Source organism: Bidens hawaiensis, unplaced genomic scaffold (genome assembly GCF_021521415.1).
Source record: "Bidens hawaiensis isolate Kalapana, Puna unplaced genomic scaffold, B.hawaiensis_p1.1 tig00006836_1, whole genome shotgun sequence".
NCBI lineage: Eukaryota > Viridiplantae > Streptophyta > Magnoliopsida > Asterales > Asteraceae > Bidens > Bidens hawaiensis.
In genome coordinates, this window is record NW_027491466.1 from 1,014,313 (window position 1) to 1,037,965 (window position 23,653).

Here is a 23,653-nt window from a genome sequence, read left to right on the forward strand (position 1 = left end):
AATTTATATTAAGTCTACGACAATAATACAATTAAACACGCATATAGCACCCCCTTTGCAGCGCGACTAAACCCATGTACGTAATTGTTCTATATCGACCTCTACATCTGTGTTCTGATCTCTATTCGCGCGGCTACAGTTTACGCTAATTGGCCCTTGATTTAACAGTGTTTAAGGTAAGTAATCATACTAACAGATTCGTCTTGAGGCCATGATCATTAACCCTAATCCTAATTGAATCGGATTAACCGATTGATCTTCGTTAGGGTTATTAGTTGAACCTGTCACTTGCGTCTGTTTAGTTTTAAATGATCGATGTTGTATTGTAACCGGTTAGCACCCTAGCCCAATTGGCTAGGGTGGTGGTGTTAAGATTCTGGAGTGGTTGGTCGCGGGTTCAAACCCCAGCCACCCCGTTTTTGCCTCTTTATTTTTTTAAAAAAAATTATTATACGTTATACAATTGATTTTGTAAGGATTAACTAATGCTATAAATCAATAATTGTATTAAACCGACAACTCTAAGATTACGTTTCATGTCAAATAAATATTGTGCAAGTATTTTCGTATACACACATATGTCTATATCTATATACATATATAGATGTGTGTGTATATATATATAATGAGTATTAAGATTTATAAAGTTTTTGAGTAATAAAGATTATAAATGGTTTTGTTTATTTTAAATTCGAATATATATGTTAAACCTTATTATGTTATATGATTATTAAGTATTTTATAAAAGGATTTTAGTTATATAAAGTATTTATTACTTATTATTGATTATTTACATTATGTATTTAAAAGAAAGCTCTATTAATAATAAGATACATTAAACGTATTATTAGCTCAAAATAAATGATTAAAACGAGTCTCTTTATACAAACTATAAAATCTATATAATTATTTATTTAAATGTTTTTGTATTTTATATATAATCAAAATCATATTTATTATGATTAAACTTTGATAATAAAATTTTAATAAATCTAAGTAACATTTAACTTTCGTTAGAGTGTACCCGATCATCGAATCTCGAACTTATATCTAGTATAGCTTCGTTGTTCTATCCATATTTATTTCTCAACTGTTGTTACTTAGGATTTCTCGTTGACAACTTCCGAAGAGCGTAACTCGTGTTTACTATCGTTCTTACCGCACTTGCTTATCTCTTGCTTATTGCTAAGGTGAGTACCACATTCCCTTTTTTTACTTGTTTTTCACGTTTTGGGAACATATGCGTAAATATATTTCTCATATATACTAATATACAAAACTGCAACTTTGTCTTATGTGTTAACAACTTATACTTTATTTGTTTATGTGCTTATTTGCTTTGTATGCTTCCGCATTCGGAGAGGTCGAACATAATCTCAGTCTAGTATGATAATACGCCAGTCGTTAGCCTTTGTGCTTCTTGACATCTCAGTTATACTTGCTCATTTGGTTATTTTGTTATTCTCATATGACTTGTTGCAACTACGTATTTTGTTATATATACTATATGTACAACTAAACTGGTGTGTTGCTCATTCAAAATGTGTTGTTGACAAAATTCTATTTTATACGCATATGCAGGTTATCGTAGGAATTTAATGCTGGTTGGTGAAGACTTAGTGAAGAATTTAAGTTAGAAACTAATCAATCAAGAATTAAATTTGTAATTGTTGTTTGTTTAATAAGTTGCATTTTGTACTTGAATTATTTGAATTATTAAATCGAATTACATAAATATTGTCATTTAAATAATGTTGCATGATAGTAATCTTTGAAAAGCTGTGAGCTATCAGTTCACCCCGGCATTTCCGCCGTAGGTTGGGGTGTGACAGGACACCTTACGAAGAACTAAATCTAAAAATCCTGACCAACAAAGATTTATCAATAACCTATCACCTTACAGCTTTCTAAGCTAGCAGCTCAATTTTATTTACTTAATTAGTTTTATTGTTTCTATGATCTTATTCGAATTCAATCACAAAATAGTCAAGAACACACAGAAAATGACCTAACAAAACCCTATCCTATGAACAATCAACAAGGACAATGTGAAACAATAAATCCAAGTAAATAAAACCAAGTAATCATGCGCATCAATTTCATCAAACTCAACAATTTACTTAAAGCATAAAATCCATAACGAAAAGAAATCCCAATCAAAATCAAAACGAACAAAAGTTCATCACGACCTAGGTAGTTTATGAAGTTTAGCCTAGCATCGTGTAATCTAAATCAAACAAAGTAAATAAAACCGAAAACATGGTGAAAGTATAAGAAACGGAAAATAAAAGATGATAAAACCCGTAATCTTCACTCGCGAACGTCTAACTCTTCACCGGTTGTTCTCGTTCCTTCAAAACCTCCACGAAACTCGAATAATAACTCTTGTATACTCCAAATTCGTCTGGTGGCAGCAGGGTGTGTTCAGGTTAAGGTTAGGGATGTTTATATACTGAAAATAGGGACCATCACTTACCAAAAACGAACTAAAAAACAACAGCAGACACCCTAGGCGCCGCCCGGCCATGGTGTGCCCCCATGATCGCGCGGCTCGGAGCATGGAGAGGGGGAGGCAGGTCAGACCGGCCTGGTCTGACCGGTTCTTCTTCTGGTTCCTTCCTGATGCGTTCCGGATCCTCGTTTTGGCTCTTTTTGACTCGTTTTTCATGCTTTTTTATCACGATCAATACCCGGAACCTACCAAACAAAATAATGTTAGTAGTATACAAATCTCGACTAAAAACGAACAGAAACTATTAAAATATTAAATAAAATATACACGGGAAACATAAATATTTAACATTATATCATCCATATTTACTTAGGGAGATCGATTATCAATGGTTGTGTTAACGAACAATAACAACATACACAAACTTCTTCTTAAGATAAAAGATTTTAAAGAAAGCCTAAGCTTGAATTAGAATCTGATGTGCATCGATACAGTTATAACAACCTTCTGCAAATCATACTCAGTGCATAGAAACAAAATATACCTTGAAAATCGATCAAGTTATCATTGATTCAAAGTAGCACAATAGGTATACAATTCAGATGAAATCGACTTTAAGGAATCAACTTATCGAATGGCCACCAATCATAAAGCAGGTGAGGAAGTTGGGAGGTTGTGGCGATAGACAGTGGCGGGGAGGTGATATATCGTGAGTGGTGGGAGAGTCTTCATCATCGAAGCATCAAATAGAACAGATTTTACACTGTGTTTCCAAGTTTCATTTAAGGAGAGACAAGAAAGGGAGGAGAATTGAAAGAGAAAAGAAAAAGAGTGGGAGGAAAATGTGTCACTTCATCTTATGTTCCTGAGTTTAATTAAAATGGAAGGAAAAGACAGAAAATTTAGGAGTTAATAGGCAGTTAATGTTATACACACACATTTTCTCTTCTAATCTCTCCAATTTGAAAGGATGAGTATGGACTTAAATTTTCTAGCATTTTCTCTCCCTTTTCCTCCCCTCCTCTCCTTAAAAAATCTCTAGAACATGATTCCTTCACCTTTTCTTCTCATTTCCTTCCCCTCCCCTCTTTAAATGAGACTCGGGAACACAACGTTAGGGTTTTTAACAAATAAAGGGTATTATAACCCGTGAGAGCTATCCGAGTCAAACCGGGCTAAATCAATGAGAACTCACCATTTACAAATCTAGCAATATGGTGGCTTCATAGGGGGTAGGGGCGAACAGAGCGTGACATGTAAGATTTTAGAGGTTTCGTTTATATATATATTATAGATTAATATATATATTAAATGACAACTTTTGCTTCACTTACAAAGTTACTATTTGTTTGATGTAAGACTTTATTTATTTACTAGGTTAGAACCCATGTAATACACGGGCTGATAATAAAAAATAAAAATAAAATAAATAAGCAACTAAAAGTGATACGTGAAAAAGGATAACCATAAACAAAATACGATACACAATTAATTTATGATTTATTGTTAATGGAATTAGACTTTACATTACATTTACAAGAGTCAAGTATGCACCTCTTTGTGTACATTGTAAGATTAGGATCTTGCGTAATACAAGGGCCAAATATTGAATTCTTTTTTATTGTAATGTACCACTCAACGAAGATTCATTTCAGCAAAGTTGTTCATCATACTAAAAGCAACTTCTAGAATATGAACTTGTCTCATCTTAAGTGTGCTTCGGTAAAAAGGTGATTGAGACACGGGTAATTTCTTGATCGCCAAAAGCTCTTACTGCAAATAATAAAGTCATGTATTATGAACCATGAATTAATAAAAATAAGACAAAACTTGTAATAAAAGTTTTAAGTCAATGTACTATCATTTCCAATTCCTAGTCCATTCCTAAAAGTGATAAGTGTGAGGCTAAGCCTATGGCTTTAATGATTCGACTAAGGTAGCCATCAAGGGCGGATTCAACCCTTTAGAAGCGTTGACTCCTGCCCATCGTCCGATACACTAAGATCAAGGATTTTACATATATAAAGAAAAGAAAATTAAGGATTTTTGTGTAATGCCTAGCGTCCAATCTACATTGAGATTAAAGATATCTCATATATAATTAAAGAGAAGAAAATTCAGGATTTTTGTGTAGTCAATGTTGTTATAAAACTTGAAAATATAATTAAAGAGAAGAAAATTCAGGATTTTTGTGTAGTCAATGTTGTTATAAAACTTGAAAGCTTTAACGAAGAATGTGTTTTGTTGGGGAATAAGTAGGTGACATGAGAAAAGATCAACACATAAGTCAAATATGCTAGGCTAAAAACTCTAAAATTTACATATTAAACCATTTAAATTAAAATAATATTATAAATGAACCTTTAAGTTTAATTTAAAATTTAAAATACTTGTAGTTACAATCTTACTATACTATTTAAGAAATGCAAAATTTTCACATGGCTTTCATCTAGCATGTCCACATAGGTTTCCAACTCATCAATTTTTCATTTATATAATTTCCAAATATTAGTTTGAACATTAATTTTAAACTTTATCTCTTAAGTTGAAAAATGTTTCAAAACAAATGGATAATCATTATTTATTTAGTAATGAACACAAAAAATTGTTTTCGTTGTTACTTTTTTGAATTTTGAGACTTTGTTATTATTATTATTTTTTTATTTTGAGAAATATTTTATGAATGTTTGGACTGGATGTATGGATGTTTGGATTGTAATGGTGGTTTAAGTCACGGGGTTATGATTATATTGTTGCCTTATTAAACACGCGGTTTATAATTATATTTCATTATTATATTCATATTTTTAGTATTCTTTATGTTGTGTACTTCAATGTTTTATAATATCAATAAAAAAATGTTTTTATAACACACAACTTATGTTAGAACATATACATGTTTACGCTTCATAGTTTACAACATATGACTTCAGTAGATGATGAAGTTTTAATTAATATGTTTTTTTGTTTCATGGTATAAGTTAGAAATATGTGGCATAACTTATAATTATGTTTTAAATTGTTACTTTTCTCCATTTGTCTTTGTATGTTGGATTATTTTAATTAAAACATTAATGTGATACCTTATAATAATAATGATGATAGATTATTTGACGTTTACAATTCATTAAAATGTATATCACACACGCGCGCGGGCACACACACACACACACACATATATATATATATGTATGTGTGTGTGTGTAAGGGTGAGATCAAATGAAAACTCCTCTTAATGAGAATACTTAAAAACTCAATAAAAATTATTTTTAACTTTTTTTTTGCAGTTTCATTTTTTCCCATAATTCTTATATATTGATATTCTTCTAAAAAAACCTCGTCGGTAATCTCGTCGGTGTTGTGCACATGTGTAATAGTGTGCATTGCATATATGCAAGAGTGTTGTATTGCATAGAATACAACATTATTTCACATACTAGATACACACTATTGTATATATGTAATATAAGACTAATACACACATTGAATACACATTAGTATGTATGTGTAACACAACATCGACTTTTATTTTTATTTTTATATTTTTTTGCATATAATACAACACTACTACACGTATACAATACACATGCAATTAAACACTACTGAACATATACATAGTAATACACATGTGTAATACATCAATATCACACAATAATACGTATGTGCATTACAACGTTTTTTTTTATTTTATTTTTTTTCGAGTGAAGAGTAACAAAATATAAGAATAATGGAAAAACGGAAAATTGAAAATATTTTATTTTTTTAATTAAAAAAATTCTTAAAAGTCTAACCTAGTTGATCAATATCTCATTACAATATTTGGTATAACCGTATAAAATATAACTTATTACAAATGTTGAATATAAAAACGTAGATATTTTCTATTGTCGTTTGGTTTAACTTTGATATCCAATCCATTTTAACCCAACCAAAATTGTGCCCACCTTACCAAAAGTTTTTGTATTCGCCTCCGGTAGCCATACATGGTGAATCACCTATGTGAGATGGAAGTGGGGTCGCTTCGAAGGGTATTGTTGGGGAATAATACTTAATGGCTCTCGCCGAACCAGGCTCATGTCCATGACCACAACGCACAAAACGATGAGAGTCTTGTGTGAAGTGTATTGTCGACTACACAAACGACACACGAGTTCAAAGACTCATCGTCTACTTAGAGCCAGTGGGCTAAGTGCTCTTCATAAGGAAAGGTTCAAAGGGTAAAACATACCTATTGTATGCAAAACTCAACTATTAAAATCTAAGCGAAATATAGAAGAGCATAAATGTCTATCGCTAAGATCTTATATGTATTAGAAACAGTCGGAATGTGTTTTGTAAAGTCTAATAGTGCATATGTACTTATACGTCGCATATGTCATGTTCCGGATAAGTCACATCCGCCGCATATGTTGCTCATGTCTATAAATAGTTAGACTTATGCACTGGTTAGGAGTAAGTGATCATTCCAGAGTACTTGTACTAAGACTTTGTTAGAATCTGTTTGTACTTAGACTATTATGTTAATATAAGAATATTAAAAGGATTACTTGTGTATTTTCACTTCGTTATGGATTTCGCACTTAACGTAGAAGAGTAGATATTGTTTACATCGTCATTTTGATCATGCACGTCATCGGCACATACTCTTTCAGAATAATGTTATTTCGACCTCCATTCATGTGGGGGATTGTTGGAAGTTTTGGATATAAGTGTGAATGAATGTCTTAAAAATAAAAGTGGTAAAAGCTTGACCCACATCGGTGTGGAAACAAAATGAGGAGTTGTTTATAAGGTAAATCCTTTACTATTCCATTAAAGCTTTATGATGTGTTTTACCACAAGTCCTACCCGCACGCAGGGTGGGGGGTGCAAAATTGGGTTTCTGGACTGGATATTATTTGAACTCGTGCATGCTCGCACGTCCCGCGGACACGAATGATTCGAACCGGGTATACCATGGGAATAAACCGGGAATCTGTTTAAGGGATTTTGTGTCAAAACCAAGCCCAATTCACTGGTAACGATTCTTATTTTATTGTTTCGGATTTTTATACAGTATTACCAACATATGGCCCCGTTGGTATCAATCGTTGGTTCCCTGGTGCTTCTCCACCGACAACGTCCCATAGGTCTTGCCCAAGAAGATATGAACTGTTGCATGTTGATCAGATGTAATTTAGATGTAATTTATGTCATTAAGCTTCTTGGCACCTCTAATTACCTGGAACTCAGACGTCGTCTTCAACGGATTTGGCTCTGATACCATTTGCTAAATTAAACACAAGTGAACCGATCAATCAAATTGAACACCGACACACAGATTTGGGGAGACAACCCTCGACTCTTTTCTTTATTAATAATTGACTCACAATTACTCACAATTACAATGAAAACAATAAAACAAGACCTCCTTATATAGGACAACTACTTAACTAACAAGAAAAAAAAACTTAAACCTTGAAGAAAAAGAAAAGAGAAAATAATAATAATAATAATAATAATAATAATAAACATATTCAAATACTATTGCTCTCCACCGACTCCTCTAATATTATCCCATTAACTCAACAAAATTTGTTTAGCCCAATTACTCAAATTACTCTAACGACCCAAGTTTTGCAATTAACCCAATGACTTCAATAGAATCAATAAGAGGTCTAACAGATTAAGAGGTGACATGTGAATCATTCACATGTGTTTGAAGCTTACGCATTAAAAGGTGTAACCAAACATACTCTACTTCTGACTAATTCAGATGTTGCCTCTTAATAGATCACTAAAAGGCTCCCAAATAACCCCCTTGTTTTTTTATTTAATACAATATCACCTAATATTTTCTTATCATTTAACCGCGAACCATTTGTACCATCAATATGGTTGTACATAACGAACCACCTTTTATTTGATCTGGTGGTTTATTGCAACTTGAATGAATCAGGTTCAAACCAAATTGGATGACTTGGAACTGAAGTGGAAAATTTACAATAGATCGGACATTCAAAAGTTAAACTGACGAACAAATGCACCATGCGCAACAAAGGAAACACACAACATGTCTTAGTTTCACCACAAAAATATACATCCCTTTTTTATAAATTGGAACTCATCCTAGGTTTTTCAACTTAGCGACGTGGTATAACAAGTTTAACATCTATAGTTTTGTTTAGGGACAAAGTTGTAAACGCAAAGTTGTTTGCATAAACACTTGTACCAAATGCAATAACCCTTTTGTTAAGTGTCTTAAAATGGAGAGTAAATTACGATAGTATTCAAAAGAGATGCTTAATATGGTAATAGAGATTCTTCGAGTCTTACTTATAGAATCATGGATTATGTACTTTAAACTGTCATTTTTTATGTAGGGCAATTTGAGAAATATACTCTAAGTTAAGATTTAAAGTGAAAGCTACCTTATTCTATGCACCGCTTGTCGGATGTTTGTGATAAAATTAATGGAGGTTGTTGTATATAGTCTTTACATAAAACCCAAAAGTTTAGTATACTTTTGATCATTGTTCCTAGCCAAAACATTTATGAATCGAAGTATAACGAAGACAACCGGTTCAACTTTTAACGTCCACGTTGGTCATTGCTAAAACAACTTTGGTCAACGTTATATATTTTTGGTGTCTAAGGATTGTTGAAGATTACAAACAAGGTTTTGGCATTGAATTATTGTGGTCGTTGTTGGTCGGCACTAAGCTCGACATACGTATTAACTTTTTTTGGTAGTTAACTTTGTTTATTTGTAAACATTGCATCTCTTCCTGAAGTGTTTCACCTATTGAGACTCCGAGATAATAAATAGATACAAAGTCTTTCCGTTTTGCGAATCATCTTCCATTCTTCCTCCTAAACATCACAGTAGAAGGCTTATTAACGAGCGAATTTGCTAGTTCTTTGCCATCATTTTCTAGACTTGTGGAGGTACTGCGAGTATCCTAGCCATCCAACCCGTGAATGATTAGCGACGTCAGTTATCATAAAAAGATAGTAATTCAGTCATCATAGTTACATTGCTTACCTACATACATTAGTTCTAAGCTTGTATACAATATATTTTATTTTATTATATAAACTAGTGTTCTTTTTTGAAAAAAAGAAAAAAGTTTGTAATTCTAGAAACAAGTATTAGGAATCGTCCACAAAAGAGCTAAAACTTATAAAGAGGCACACAGAGAGACACGTTCAAAGTTCTAATCTATTCTACTACAGAAACCAAAAACACAAAAATTTAATATTAATAAAAAAAATTATAAAAATAAAAATCGATCAGATTTTCTTCCGATGCTGCATCTCTGATTCCCCCAAATCGGTATAATCATCGCTAATTATCCGATACGATTTCAATTTCAATCTCAATTGCTTGAATTAGTAATTAACGATTGAATTCTTTGGTTTCTGTTGCAGGTAACTAATTGAATTGATTCAATCCCTTGAAGCTTTTGGTATGATTTTAACTTGTTTTAGCTTATTATGGGTTTTGAGTATTATTATTTGATGTTGGGTTTTGCGTATTTTGTTTATTACATCAAGTGTTTCTGCTTATGGCTTTTGATTATTATTGTTATTGGATGATGGGGTTTGGCATATGAAGAGGTAGGTCCCAGCAGAGCCCAGTTGGACCCGCAAGACTCACCTCAAACAGAGACGTCTGCGCAGTCAGACCCGCAAGACTCACCTCAAAGAGCGACGTCTGCGCGGTTGGACCCGCAAGACTCACCTTAAAGAGGGACGTCTGCGCAAAGACCAACTGGATCCGCAGGACCCACCATGCTCAGAGACGCGACGTCCTTACGCGCAGTACGCAAGCTGCTCCCGCAGGAAACGCCTCCCAATGGTCGACGTACTCCGCCTGTTCCCGCAGCTACGGATACTAGCCATCTGGGAAGGCTACCCGCACAGCAAGGCTACACGCACAAGGCACTAACTCTCAAATAATTCAGTAATGTCACCTGAAGAAGGAATGAGCAAGCCGGGAACACTCCCGCCCAAAGCCGGGAATACTCCCGCCCAAATGAGCCAGTCCGTACGATACTGGAGGATCTTTTGTACTGTACCTGCCAAGGTATGGACAAAACATCTGACCAAAGCTACGACAGCTCACTAACAACAGTACGACGGGCAGCACGCTCTAGTACTTAAAGTTACTATCAGCCGCTGCCTACTCACCAACCCCTGTCGGGGCACGTCCATAGCCTGCAGTTGGTGGAAAAGGAATAGTACACAGCCGGCCTGGTCACTATCAGCCGCTGCCTACCCACCAACCATCAGCATGGCACGTGCGTAGCCCACAGTTGGTAGAACAGGAATACTATTCAGCCGGCTGTACCTGCTTGGAAACCTACCTTCTGCTATAAATACTCCAACACCTTGGAACGGTATAATCATCTTATTATCATCTTATATCTCCATATATTATCTGATATCTGCCCTAGTCATTTCTCTTAATATACACTTATATTCAAGAGCAATCTAGTCTGATTCTCACGCCGGAGGGTGGTCACAAGGAGGTACCCCCCCCCCTTCTCAGTGACGAGCTCACGGTGTCTGTTTTGCAGGTCATCGGAAGAATAAACATCTTGCCGGATACAACCCTCGTGAGAAACATCTATTTAACCCCCAGATTATCCGTAGTCTGCCGGGGTCAATTAGTGTTTCTTCATTGGCGCCATCCGTGCATAAAAGCTAGAAATTATTCTTATTCAGTTTTTTCAAACTTCTGGAAAGATGGTTAAGGTTACTCCGTTGCCAAGGCCAACGAGTGACCAAGAAACCCCGGTAACCACAACCCCAGCTACTGGGGGGAACACCGGCGAGTACACAATATTTACGTACACTACCCCGGTTACCCAAGCCGGGGCAAATGCAGTAAATTTTACGAACACTACCCCGGTTACCCGAGCCGGGGCAAGTGCAGTAAACAATCCTTCACTGGGATTCACCAATGCACAGTTGGAGAGACAACAGACGAGGCTCCCCCGCCCAAACACTCGATCAAGTTAAAGCGTGGGCCGAAGCACGTCAGAAGGAATTCCAAGCTGAGTTGGATGAACGCTTGCATTCACTCCAACAGGCTGACGAATTCGGAAGCACACTCAACAGCTCAACATGAGCAGTGAGTGCTAGTACTCGGACGATGATCGGGAGGAATCCGACACCGACGCAAACCCTCGCCATAGGGCAAAAGGGAAGCGTAACGAAACGGACTTCCAACCGAGAAGGAATTTCGAAGACACCTTCAAACCAAGGAACGCGGGGGGAAACCCACGCGACTTCTCCAAAGCCTTTAGACCAACTGCTGCAAATGCGGGAACATCCAAGTTTGCAAGGGACATTGCGGAAGCAATCGCCCCGAGAAGTGCCAAACAGATGTCCAACATCGGCACTTATGATGGTATATCTGACCCAGACGATCATTTGAACAGATTCATAGCGGGGGCAACCGTCAGCAACTGGACGGAACCCACGTGGTGTTATATGTTCCAGATGACGCTGGTTGGAGCAGCCAGAGCGTGGTTTGACCGTCTACCGGTCCACCACATCTACGATTGGGCAGACTTCCAACAGAAGTTCAGTCAACACTTCAGTCAACAAAGAAAGTACACTGAAGAGCAATGGACGATCCTCAACTGCATCCGAGAGGAAGATGAATCTTTGCTAGACTTCATCACTCGCTTCAACTCAAAGAAGCTGAGTTTGGGCGCTATTAGCGAAGATCTTGTTCGCGCTGCTTTCATCCAGGGCGCGAAAGATCCAGAGCTCATCCGCACCTTAACGGGTAAAGACGGCATGCCATCCACATGGGATGCCATCATGACAGCAGCTAAACGCTTCGCGGAAACGGAAAAGCAACTGGGTAGAGATCTTCCCCAAAGCACAAACCTCTACACCCAGAAAACAAGAGAAAACAACGTCCTTACCGCCCGACTAAACAAAAAGAGGAAGCTAGGTATTTGGCAGTCAAGGGTAAACTTTGACACCTCGTCCGGCTCGCACCCTCGGTTAGGCGGAAAGGACAACATGCAGTCGTCGAAACGGAACTTCAGATGGACGCCACTCACCAAAAGCGTCACCGATATATTCGCCACTGAGAGGCTCCCATGGCCAGAGGCTCCAATTATCCGACAGCATCCAAACGCTGATCAAAGCAAATTCTGTGACTTCCACAGGACAAGAGGCCACACCACCGAGGAATGCTTAGACTTGAAGGACATCGTCGAGGCATTTGTCAGAGATGGGACGCTCACGCACCTCGTGGCATAATGAACGCTGAGCAGGCTAATGCGTGTTGAACCCCAGTTGGGAAAAACACGAATGAAATTGCAGCTTCAATGTTGGAGACTACATACTGCGTAAACAACGAGATTCCGAACCAAGTGCATTTCGGCTCGAAAGGCTCGATGACACTCCCATCTCAAGAACATGGAAGGGAGCTCAATTACACAGGCTGCATGTAGATCAATTCCAAACTTGTAAAGAAAAGGCCCAGAGCCACTTCTAATGGAAATGATTTTCCTTATCACATTGACGCTGATGATCTTACATTTATACTTATAAACTTTCCACACTGATATGCCGGTATTCACCGCATAAATAAGTGGGGAAGTAAGTCGTTGCGTGTGGACGGCGGCAAAACCCGCATAAACACAAAAAACGGCAAAAATTTCTAACAGATGAGGACAACCTTCACGCAGGTCAGTTATAGGTAAAGTTTGGTCATCCCACTAAATGAAAGTGCCGGTCCAATCCGCACAATCATGATAGAGGAAACTGAACTTTAACCTATTGACAACCGCGCGTCGAACGGTTAACTTATTCAAAACACTGATGCCGGTATTCACCGCATAAATAAATGGAGACGTCGTTGCGTGTGGACGGCGGCAAAACCCGCATAAACACAAAAAACGGCAAACCTTCACGCAGGTCAGTTATAGGTAAAGTTTGGTCATCCTACTAAATGAAAGTGACGGTCCTACCCGCACAATCATGATAGAGGAAATTGAACACTAACCTATTGACAACCGCGCGTCGAACGGTTTACTTATTCAACACTGATATGCCGGTATTCACCGCATAAATAAGTGGAGACGTCGTTGCGTGTGGACGGCGGCAAAACCCGCATAAACACAAAAAACGGCAAACCTTCACGCAGGTCAGTCATAGGTGAAGATTGGTCATCCCACTAAATGAAAGTGACGGTCCTACCCGCACAATCATAATAGAGGAAACTGAACACTAACCTATTGACTACCGCGCGTCGAACGGTTAACTTATTCAAAACACTTGGAAAATTGCAAAGTTAACTAAAGTATGCACGAGCGAATCATATATTGTTTATGCGGCAAAAAAAGTGCCAAATTAACCTATAATATGCATGAGCAAGTCATATAACGGTTATAAACAAGTCATCCAGTGAAAGTGGCGGTCCTACCCGCACAAACATTTATATTTCATAAAAAATTCAAACATTACAAGAATGGCCGGGTATCTACCAGCCTACAGAAATATAAATCTATCCTAACGGTGGGAAGGGATCTCAAGGTTCAAACATCAGGACCATTCCCTCCAAACCCACTTGTACCCGCACCATCAGCTGGCTGTGGCGGTTCAAGGAAAGTCTTGAGAATGGTTAGTCCATCATCAGCAGCAGCAATCTCGTTCACCTTCTCCACCACCGGATGCGGGAAGGCAGCATACTGGTTCACTGCTTGGTCATAAGCAGCTTCAGTATCCACATCATATAGAGGGAAGTTGGAAAGCAGGATGCCCTTCTCAACAAACCCTAGACCAAGCAGGAAGCCAGCCTTTTCCCCATCCTCATGAGAAGCGTTGAGGGTTGCGCTCATGGCGTCGTCATAAGATGTGTTCGTGAAGACTCGATGCACAACCTACAACAAGAAAAAATACAAGTATCAAAACCTTTTCTAAGCACAAAGAAAAGCGTAAAGATATTATGAAGCTACGCATACCTGCGACAACGCTTCTCGTAGAAGCCATTCCTTGGTAATCAGAGCTTCTTGGAGGGCAGCTTGAGCTTGGTCACGGGGTCGTTCGGCTTCATTCTTGTTAAGGTTGGCAAGCAACACTTCCTTAGCAGCAGCCTCTTCAACGCCCTTCAGCTTATGCTCAGTATGGTCAAGCATACCCCTCTGATCCAAGATCTCTTGAAGCTTCTTGGCGTCTTCCATAGCCAAAGCATCATGAGCCTGCTGAAGCCTCTCTAGTTTGGCTTAAGCTCCTCATTTTCGGCGCGCAGAGGTTCAGCAACGGCTTCAGCCTTGGTGGCCCTCTCGGTCGCGTTCCGCGCAGTTTCCTTAGCCAACCGAAGCTGTTCGTTAACAGCTTGGGTAGCTTTGGAACGGGCCTCGAGCCGGGCCTGCACTTCAACCTCGAGGGCCTTGAAGGCCTTTTCCTTCTCCGCAGCAATTGCGGAAAGTCTCCTGTTCTCCTCCCGGATAGCCCGCGCCTGAGCCACTTCTTGGATACGCGCAGCCTTTAACTTGTCGTTTTCACGACAAAGCAACTCGACGCGCGGCTGCATCTGGGCAAGGAGAATCCGAAGCTCATTTGTCAGCCTACCCTCCTGGTAGCTAGACATGGCTTCCCCCAACGCGCCACTTGGGGCCGCGTGACGCGCCCACTCGACGCAGTCCACAGCCGTCCGAAGGGTTGTTCCCCGGCGGATGTTCCACCGCGGAACATACACCTCATTCGAATCCGACACTGCAAAAACAAAAAGCAGTTAGGAAGAGATGATAAAAAAAAATATAGGCCAAAATAACCCTATGCACCTGTAAGGTCGACAACAGGCCGGTAGCCGCCAAACCCATCACCCGAACCTAAGGGATATCCATCCAAGAGGTCAGGCAGATGGGAAGGAGGCAGGGATTGGCTAGAAGCCCCAACGCTGAACATACCTGCTGAACCGGCCGGGGACGAGGTAATCGCCGGTGCCGGAGGCACGGTTGAAGCCGCCGCGGTAGAAACCATCGGTGGTGAACTCACTGGAGGTGAACTCACAACCGTGGCCGCCGCTGCGGAGGAACCCGCAGAAAAACTCACCGCCGGCTCAGTGAAGGACTCAGTGAATATGGCACTGACAGCCGGCGGAGACGACGTCACAGTTGGAACAGTTGCCTCAACGGGATGAGCAACTGAACCAACACTTGAAACAGGCGCAGCTGCCTGGGTCGTCGCCTCGGGTAGGTTGACCAAACCTACCGTCATGGGTCCAGAAATGCTCCTCCCCGCTCCACTCTGGAATGCGGTAGCATCCACGCCTTCATGAAGACAAGATGTTTAAATACAATGGCGGAGAGATGCAGTTAAAGTAAATGAAGTTTATACTTACGAGTCCTCTTGAGCTTGAAGGTGCGAACAGGCGGGGACGAACCCGATGGAGCCGGCCTCTTCATACCGGTCACCGTCGTCGTACGGGCCTGTTCGGAGGTGACAGCTGTCTCAACCTCCGGAACAGTGGTCTCGCCACCACCAGGGTTCCCCGCCGCCTCCTCGCTCTCGGACCCCGAGTCAGACCGGTTCCCCGGATCGGCGGTGGAGGCAACCTTCGCCTTGCCCTTCCCGCCAGCAGCCTTCTTCTTTCTCACGAAGAAAGGACCATCTGCGGATTCCTCATCAGAAGATGACATAATTAGAGGAATTCCAGCAGAGGTTTGAGCATTGAGAGGGCGAGGGTTAAATAATCCCTTACCTGGCCGCCTGGCGCTCAGAATCTCGTGGCCCGGCGGGTAGACCTCCACAAACCTATCCGCCGTTTGCTCCAAGATGGGCAACTCGTTCTCGTCGAGAGCACGAGTACCCAGCCGAGCGGGACCACCGCTCTCACGCGGTTGCAGAAGCGACTGCAAATTGTTCCCCTCTGAAAATAAACATAAACAGTTAGAAGAAAAACCCAAAATCAGCAAGAAGATATGAAAGCATACCGTAAGGGATATAGTTCAAACCGTATTCGAGGACGATGGGAATCTGCGGCGCCTCTGCCCCAGCATCCTTCCATACCCGGCTCATCCCAAGCATCACCATCCCAGACTCCGCAAAGCGGTAAACCGGAGTCTGGATCTGGGAGATCTTAGCGAACCATTCCGCCTCTTGGTAATTGGAGGCGTGAAGGCTAGGGAGCGCCCTCCCGTTCTTGAACGTCATCGCAATGGGGACGACGCGAGCGGAGACATAGAAAAACTCCCGCTTCCAAGAACGAAGACTGCGCTCGGTAGCGCAGATCTTCAAACCCTTGATCCGATTGACCAAGGTATACCAGCCCTGGATGCACCTCCAGGAATAGAAGGTCATCAGGCGGTCGACGCGGGGATCAACGCCCAGAATATGGCACACCCATTCAAAGTGGCGAACCTTTGCAATCGCCATCGGGTGCACCTCCGTTAGGTGTACACCGTGTATCTCCAAAACACGGTACACAAACTTCGTCAGTGGGAACCTGAGATTCCCATAAACGAAGAATGCAGCATATACCCCTATCTTGCCTTTCGGGGCATCGTACACCGTCTGATGAGACTCAGGAAACTCAGGCTCGAAAGGCTCGAGCATGAACTTCCTGACGATGTATTGAAAAAGGTCGACGGGAAGAGCACATTGGCACTCGCCAGCAGTACTCTTATCGTCCTTATCAGAAGTGGACGTCGGGTTCTCGGAATACACGTCCGACTCTTCAGCAGTAACTTCAAGATCATGAGTAGAATACATGTTTTGGAGGATGGAAAGAAGAACGATTTCAGGAGAATGCTCGACGGAAAAGTTAGAGTATTCGCCGGAAATCGCTTAGAAGAAGAAGAAAGTGAAACTGTGAGTTGAGATGCATCCTCTCCTCCCTTTATATACTCATCGCAATGAATGCGATGAATTTAATGCGAAGGAGAGAGGAAAGCGCAGGTGCAATGAAACTATGACACGTGGAAAGAGCACGCTGGCAACAGCTGTTGACAGGACGCGTGCCGTAAACTTCGTGCCCACGCGCCCAAAAACTCGCGCCCACGCGCCTGAAAAAACGTCTGGAATGACCATATACTGTCACGTCGCCATAACTTCATGCACGTCCTGAAACTGTCAGAAGAAACCGTCACACCACGCTGACGTCCCTTCAACAGTTGGACTGGTCTTATCCTTTCACCAACTCTTCGAATTTCAAAAAAATTCAAAAAGATTCAAAAAGATTCAAAGGTAAGCGGGACTTTACCCCCTTACCTTGGCAACCAAGTAACTATAAGACGGGTGCGGGTACAGTGTCAAGGCAAAACCCTTCACATACTTAGCACCCGCAGGGAATTGAAGCCAAGAATACCTCGGCAACCAAGTAACTATAAGACAGGTGCGGGTACAGTTTCAAGGCAAAACCCTTCACATACTTAGCACCCACAGGGAATTGAAACCAGGAATACCTTGGAAGTAAAGTAACTATAAGACGAGTGCGGGTACAGTGTCAAGGCGAAACCCTTCACATACTTAGCACTCCGCAGGAATTGAAACCAAGAAGGATCTTCTGGGCCATGCTTGCGGAAAGGGATATAACATCCCCGCATAGCGGGAACGTTGAGAACCAGATTGTTGGAAGCTCCAAGATGGAATTGGTTGTTTAACATAATTGATCACTATGTTTAAAACTACCAAAACCCCGTGGAGAATCTACACAAGTGAAACTCAACGCTCCCGACTTGCGAGGAGGTTACACACCTACCCGCATCATACCCAAAGATCAAGCAGAACAGTGGGAAATTCTGCACGTGACATTAGGAAACCCGCAGGAAGAATCCCCGCGGAGACCTTAAAACTAAACCCTTTTCAAAACCCCTTTGCTGAAGTCCAAAAGTTCACCTCACTTATTAACAATTCATGAGAAGAACATTGGACTGGGGGGACTTGAAGAGGTAGGTCCCAGCAGAGCCCAGTTGGACCCGCAAGACTCACCTCAAACAGAGACGTCTGCGCAGTCGGACCCGCAAGACTCACCTCAAAGAGCGACGTCTGCGCGGTTGGACCCGCAAGACTCACCTTAAAGAGGGACGTCTGCGCAAAGACCAACTGGATCCGCAGGACCCACCATGCTCAGAGACGCGACGTCCTTACGCGCAGTACGCAAGCTGCTCCCGCAGGAAACGCCTCCCAATGGTCGACGTACTCCGCCTGTTCCCGCAGCTACGGATACTAGCCATCAGGGAAGGCTACCCGCACAGCAAGGCTACACGCACAAGGCACTAACTCTCAAATAATTCAGTAATGTCACCTGAAGAAGGAATGAGCAAGCCGGGAACACTCCCGCCCAAAGCCGGGAATACTCCCGCCCAAATGAGCCAGTCCGTACGATACTGGAGGATCTTTTGTACTGTACCTGCCAAGGTATGGACAAAACATCTGACCAAAGCTACGACAGCTCACTGACAACAGTACGACGGGCAGCACGCTCTAGTACTTAAAGTCACTATCAGCCGCTGCCTACTCACCAACCCCTGTCGGGGCACGTCCATAGCCTGCAGTTGGTGGAAAAGGAATAGTACACAGCCGGCCTGGTCACTATCAGCCGCTGCCTACCCACCAACCATCAGCATGGCACGTGCGTAGCCCACAGTTGGTAGAACAGGAATACTATTCAGCCGGCTGTACCTGCTTGGAAACCTACCTTCGGCTATAAATACTTCAACACCTTGGAACGGTATCATCATCTTATTATCATCTTATATCTCCATATATCATCTGATATCTGCCCTAGTCATTTCTCTTAATATACACTTATATTCAAGAGCAATCTAGTCTGATTCTCACGCTGGAGGGTGGTCACAAGGAGGTACCCCGCCCCCCCTTCTCAGTGACGAGCTCACGGTGTCTGTTTTGCGGGTCATCGGAAGAATAACCATCTTGTCGGACACAACCCTCGTGGGAAACATCTATTTAACCCTCAGATTATCCGTAGTCTGCCGGGGTCAATTAGTATTTCTTCAGCATATTTTTTTAATTATATCAAGTGTTTATAGTTTATAGCTTGATGAAAAACTGATAATTGATTGTATATGTTGGTTTTGTTAATTACACACATCTGCATTATTATTATTTGTATGTGCAATTATTATTTCTGTTTAACTTAATATTAATTTCGTTAGTTACAAGAAGTGTTTGTTTATAACTTGATGAGAAATTGATTACTGATTATATATATGTTTGTTTGTTAATTACACACACACATTATTATTTTTGTTTAATATAATATTAATTTGTATGTTTAGTTAATTACATGAAGTGTGTATAGTTTATAACTTGATAAATGGTTATATATGTTTGTGGGTTGGGTTCAAATACGTAGTGTTCTAAAACTAGCAAGTTGTAGGAAGAGTATCAAACGGACTCTGACTGAATTCAAACTAGCGGGCCTTGCAACCGTCTCGGCAAACTCTACGATATTGGTTTTTAGGGTTTTGCTTTTCAATTTCTGGCTTGTAGATTTTAGAATTTTTTTTAGATAACTGTATTTTATTTATCATTGTGTTTTTTTGTTTATTTTCGTTATTGTATATTTTTTTCCTCGACATTGTGTTATATTTTTGCGATTCATTGTTTCTTTGTAACCTTCACAGATTTAGAAGACTATGTAGGATAACTTAACCCATTGGTTATATATGTTTGTTATGTCAATTACACACATATGCACTGATAAAAATGCTGCATGAATAACTGATATCAATCTATATTATTTCTGAAATTAATAGGAAATTGATTCTGTTGTGAACCTGCAAATAATGGCTACTGTTGTTGCAAAATCGAGTCATGTATTGCCTGTTATGACGGTTCAAGAGAAAGCAAGTAGGAACAAGAGGAAGTACAGAGCAGATCCGTCGCCTCCAATCGGTTCGCAGAAAACAGTTTCGTCTTTGCAGCCAGAATGCTTCACTTATGAGTTTTCTGCTGAGAAATTCGAGTGTCACGGGCATGATAATGGGTGTGACATGTGTAGTTTTAGTCATGAAAACACAGATTCTATCAAACTTGATTTAGGGTTATCTTGTGCAGCAGAAATGGTAGGATCAAATAGAGTTGAACCGGATGCAAGTAATGGATTTCATGATGCTGATTGGAGTGATCTTACGGAATCTCAACTGGAAGAGCTCGTGTTAATGAATTTAGACACGATGTTTAAAACCGTGGTTAAGAAAATCGTGTCTTGTGGTTACACTGAAGAAGCTGCTACAAAGGGTATTTTGAAATCCGGTCTTTGTTGTGGTTGTCAAGATATTGTGTCAAGTATAGTTGAAAACACTTTGATTGTTCTTAGAAACGAGCAAGATATCGACCCATGGAAGGAACATGAGCATCAGTTTGAAAACTTGCAGCAAATGGAGAAGTATTTATTAGCAGAACTTGTTTGTGTCGTTCGTGAAATCCGGCCTTCGTTTAGCACAGGGGATGCAATGTGGTGCTTGTTGATAACCGACATGAATGTGTCTCAAGCTTGTGCATTGGATGGTGACGAGTCATGTACTTTAGCTGGTGATGTGCCTTCAAATGGTCAGTGTGTGCATAATTGCGTGAATGACTCACCGTTAAAGACAAAAGTTCGTCATTCAAAACCGAAGTCTCCTTTTGTTTTGGATGGATTTGCATCACAGAAAACAATAACCAGATCCTTCAACCTTTCATCCCAAAATCATGAAGTAAAGCCTGTATTAAGTAGAAAAGTTAATGACATTAGTAAGAGAGATATATTAAGACAAAAATCAGTTCAATTGGATAAAAGCTACCAATCTAAAGGTGGTTCTAGATCTGGAAAACTTAATAGCATCGGTGGCTTAATCTTGGATCAGAAGCTGAAATCTGTGACGGAATCTACATCTACCGTCCTTAAAAATGCTTCCTTGAAGACCAATAATATGAACAATACTTCAACAGAGTTATCACTTTCACTACCTGTAAAAACCGAGGCTCCCATTAGTTTTTCAGCCATGCGATATGACAAACTGTTTGCACGATGGACCCCACATGACAGAAGAGATGAAGCAATATCAAAACTTGTGCCACGTGTGCACGATCTTCCAAACCAGTTACAGTTATGGACTGAGTGGGCGAATCAGAAGGTTATGCAAGCTGCGCGCAGGCTTGGTAAAGACAAAGCTGAGCTTAAAACACTTAGACAAGAGAAACAAGAAGTCGAAAGGTTAAAAAAGGAAAAACAGGCGTTGGAGGATAACACAATGAAGAAGTTAACGGAAATGGAGAATGCTTTAATGAAGGCGAGTAATCAGGTGGGCCGTGTGGATACTGCTGTTAGAAGACTGGAGGTTGAGAATGATAATTTGAGGTTGAAGATGGAGGCTGCAAATTTACAGGCTGCTGAGTCAGCTGCCAGCTGTGATGAGGTGGCGAAAAGAGAGAAGAAGACGTTGATGCAGCTACAGTTTTGGGAAAAGCAGAAAACATTGTTTCAAGAAGAGCTTATAACCGAGAGGCGTAAGTTAGATCAACTGAAAGAAGATCTTGAACAGGCTAAAGAACAAAGAGATCAACTTGAGGTGTGTAAATGTGTTCATGATTCATGAATCGTTTCATGTTTTTTGCTTGATTTAATAATTTCTCATTGAAAGTGCGTAATATGCAGACAAAATGGAAACATGAAGAGAAAGCTAAACAAGAACTGATTAATCAAGCGATTAAGATTAAAATCAAGAGGCAAGAAAGTGAAGTTTTAGCTAAATCAAGAGAAGATTTAACTAGACTAAAAGCCGATAAAACCTTAAAAAATACAAAGACGATATTAATAAGCTCGAGAAGGAAATCTCATTAATAAGGCTGAAATCCGATTCTTCAAAAATAGCTGCGTTAAGGCAAGGTGTCAATGGGAGCTATGCTAATAAACTAAGTGACAGGCGTTGTATACCTGAAACTGTTACTGTTACTGTTACTAATACTGTTAGTGTTACCGGAGGGGTGAAACGTGAACGGGAATATGTAATGTGTTTATCAGAAGAAATGTCGGTTGTATTTCTCCCATGCGCACATCAAGTGGTTTGTACAAAATGCAACGAGCTTCACGAAAAACAAGGGATGAAGGACTGCCCGTCTTGTAGAGGACCTATTCAACAACGTGTGCCAGTACGTTATGCGCGTGCCTGAGCCTCTATACTTAAATAATCAGGTTTGTTTTGTCTTTGTGTTTATGGTATGATTTACCTGTTTATGAACTGAGCTTGTTATTATGAGTTTGAAACAAGTGAAGAGAAGAAAGAAAAACAAGTGTCTTTTATGGGATGTTATGTCATGATTTCCCTTTACTTAAGTTAATAATACCGACCGACATGGTTACTTTTAATGGCCGTTTTAGCTTATGTGTTTTTCTTTATAATTGGGATGGCATACATATAACTCGATGATCACATTTATAACTTTAATAATTTGGCCGTTTATTGTGAGTATGGAATAACCAAAGTTAGATGTTACCAAGGTACTAGGAAAACCAGCTGGAAGATGGAACCTTAGTATTGAAAAATTAAAAACATGTATTTAAAAAAATAAATAAATTGGAATGGCAATGTTTTGAGTTTCAAGGACCTTTGTGCATGAGTTTTAAAAGATGTAAAACAGTTGGTCTTTTTAAAAGCAAGTGTTTTTGCGAAACGATTAGTTCTTTCATCAATCCCGACTACCTTAGACTTGGTTGACTCTGTTGATCTTTCTGTGTATATGACCAAAAACTGCTATGTGGTGCAAATTATTATTCGGTTGAGTCCCTCTTAATCGATCGAGTGTATACACAATTAAAATTCTCTCTGTGGGAGCAAATTGCTCTTTGGTTGAGCCTGTCTTGATCTTTCAACTTAAATTGTATTCTTGAGCAAAAAGTGCTATGCGAGTACACATTGTTTTTCGATTGGGCATGTCTTGATCTTTCAAGTGTATATGTGATCAAATGTTCATTCGTTGGGTCCATCTTGTTGCTCAAGTGTATACACGACCAAGAATGGTCAATGGCTTTTACAGGAACAAATTATTCTTTTGTTTGGCCCATCTTGAAGTTGCAAGTGTAATACTACCGACACATTGTTCTTTGGTTGAGGCCGTTATTTTATATACTATATACAGTTGTTTTGGTACTTCAAATTCCAATTCCATGTAATTAAACGGAATTGCATTTCTATTGGTCATCTTTCAGTTTGCCACATCAACGTCAAACATCTTTCCATCCCC

The 23,653-nt window shown here is 40.1% G+C and overlaps 1 pseudogene across 1 annotated transcript; it reads left to right on the plus strand.

The window, feature by feature from the left end:
- Window positions 1-9,847: 9,847 nt before the first annotated feature.
- Window positions 9,848-22,778, plus strand: LOC143633648 (putative E3 ubiquitin-protein ligase RF298; annotated as a pseudogene). Its single transcript, XR_013153700.1, has 3 exons — window positions 9,848-9,900; window positions 20,185-21,981; window positions 22,068-22,778. The product of XR_013153700.1 is annotated as a putative E3 ubiquitin-protein ligase RF298 (transcript).
- The last annotated feature ends 875 nt before the right edge of the window (window positions 22,779-23,653 follow it).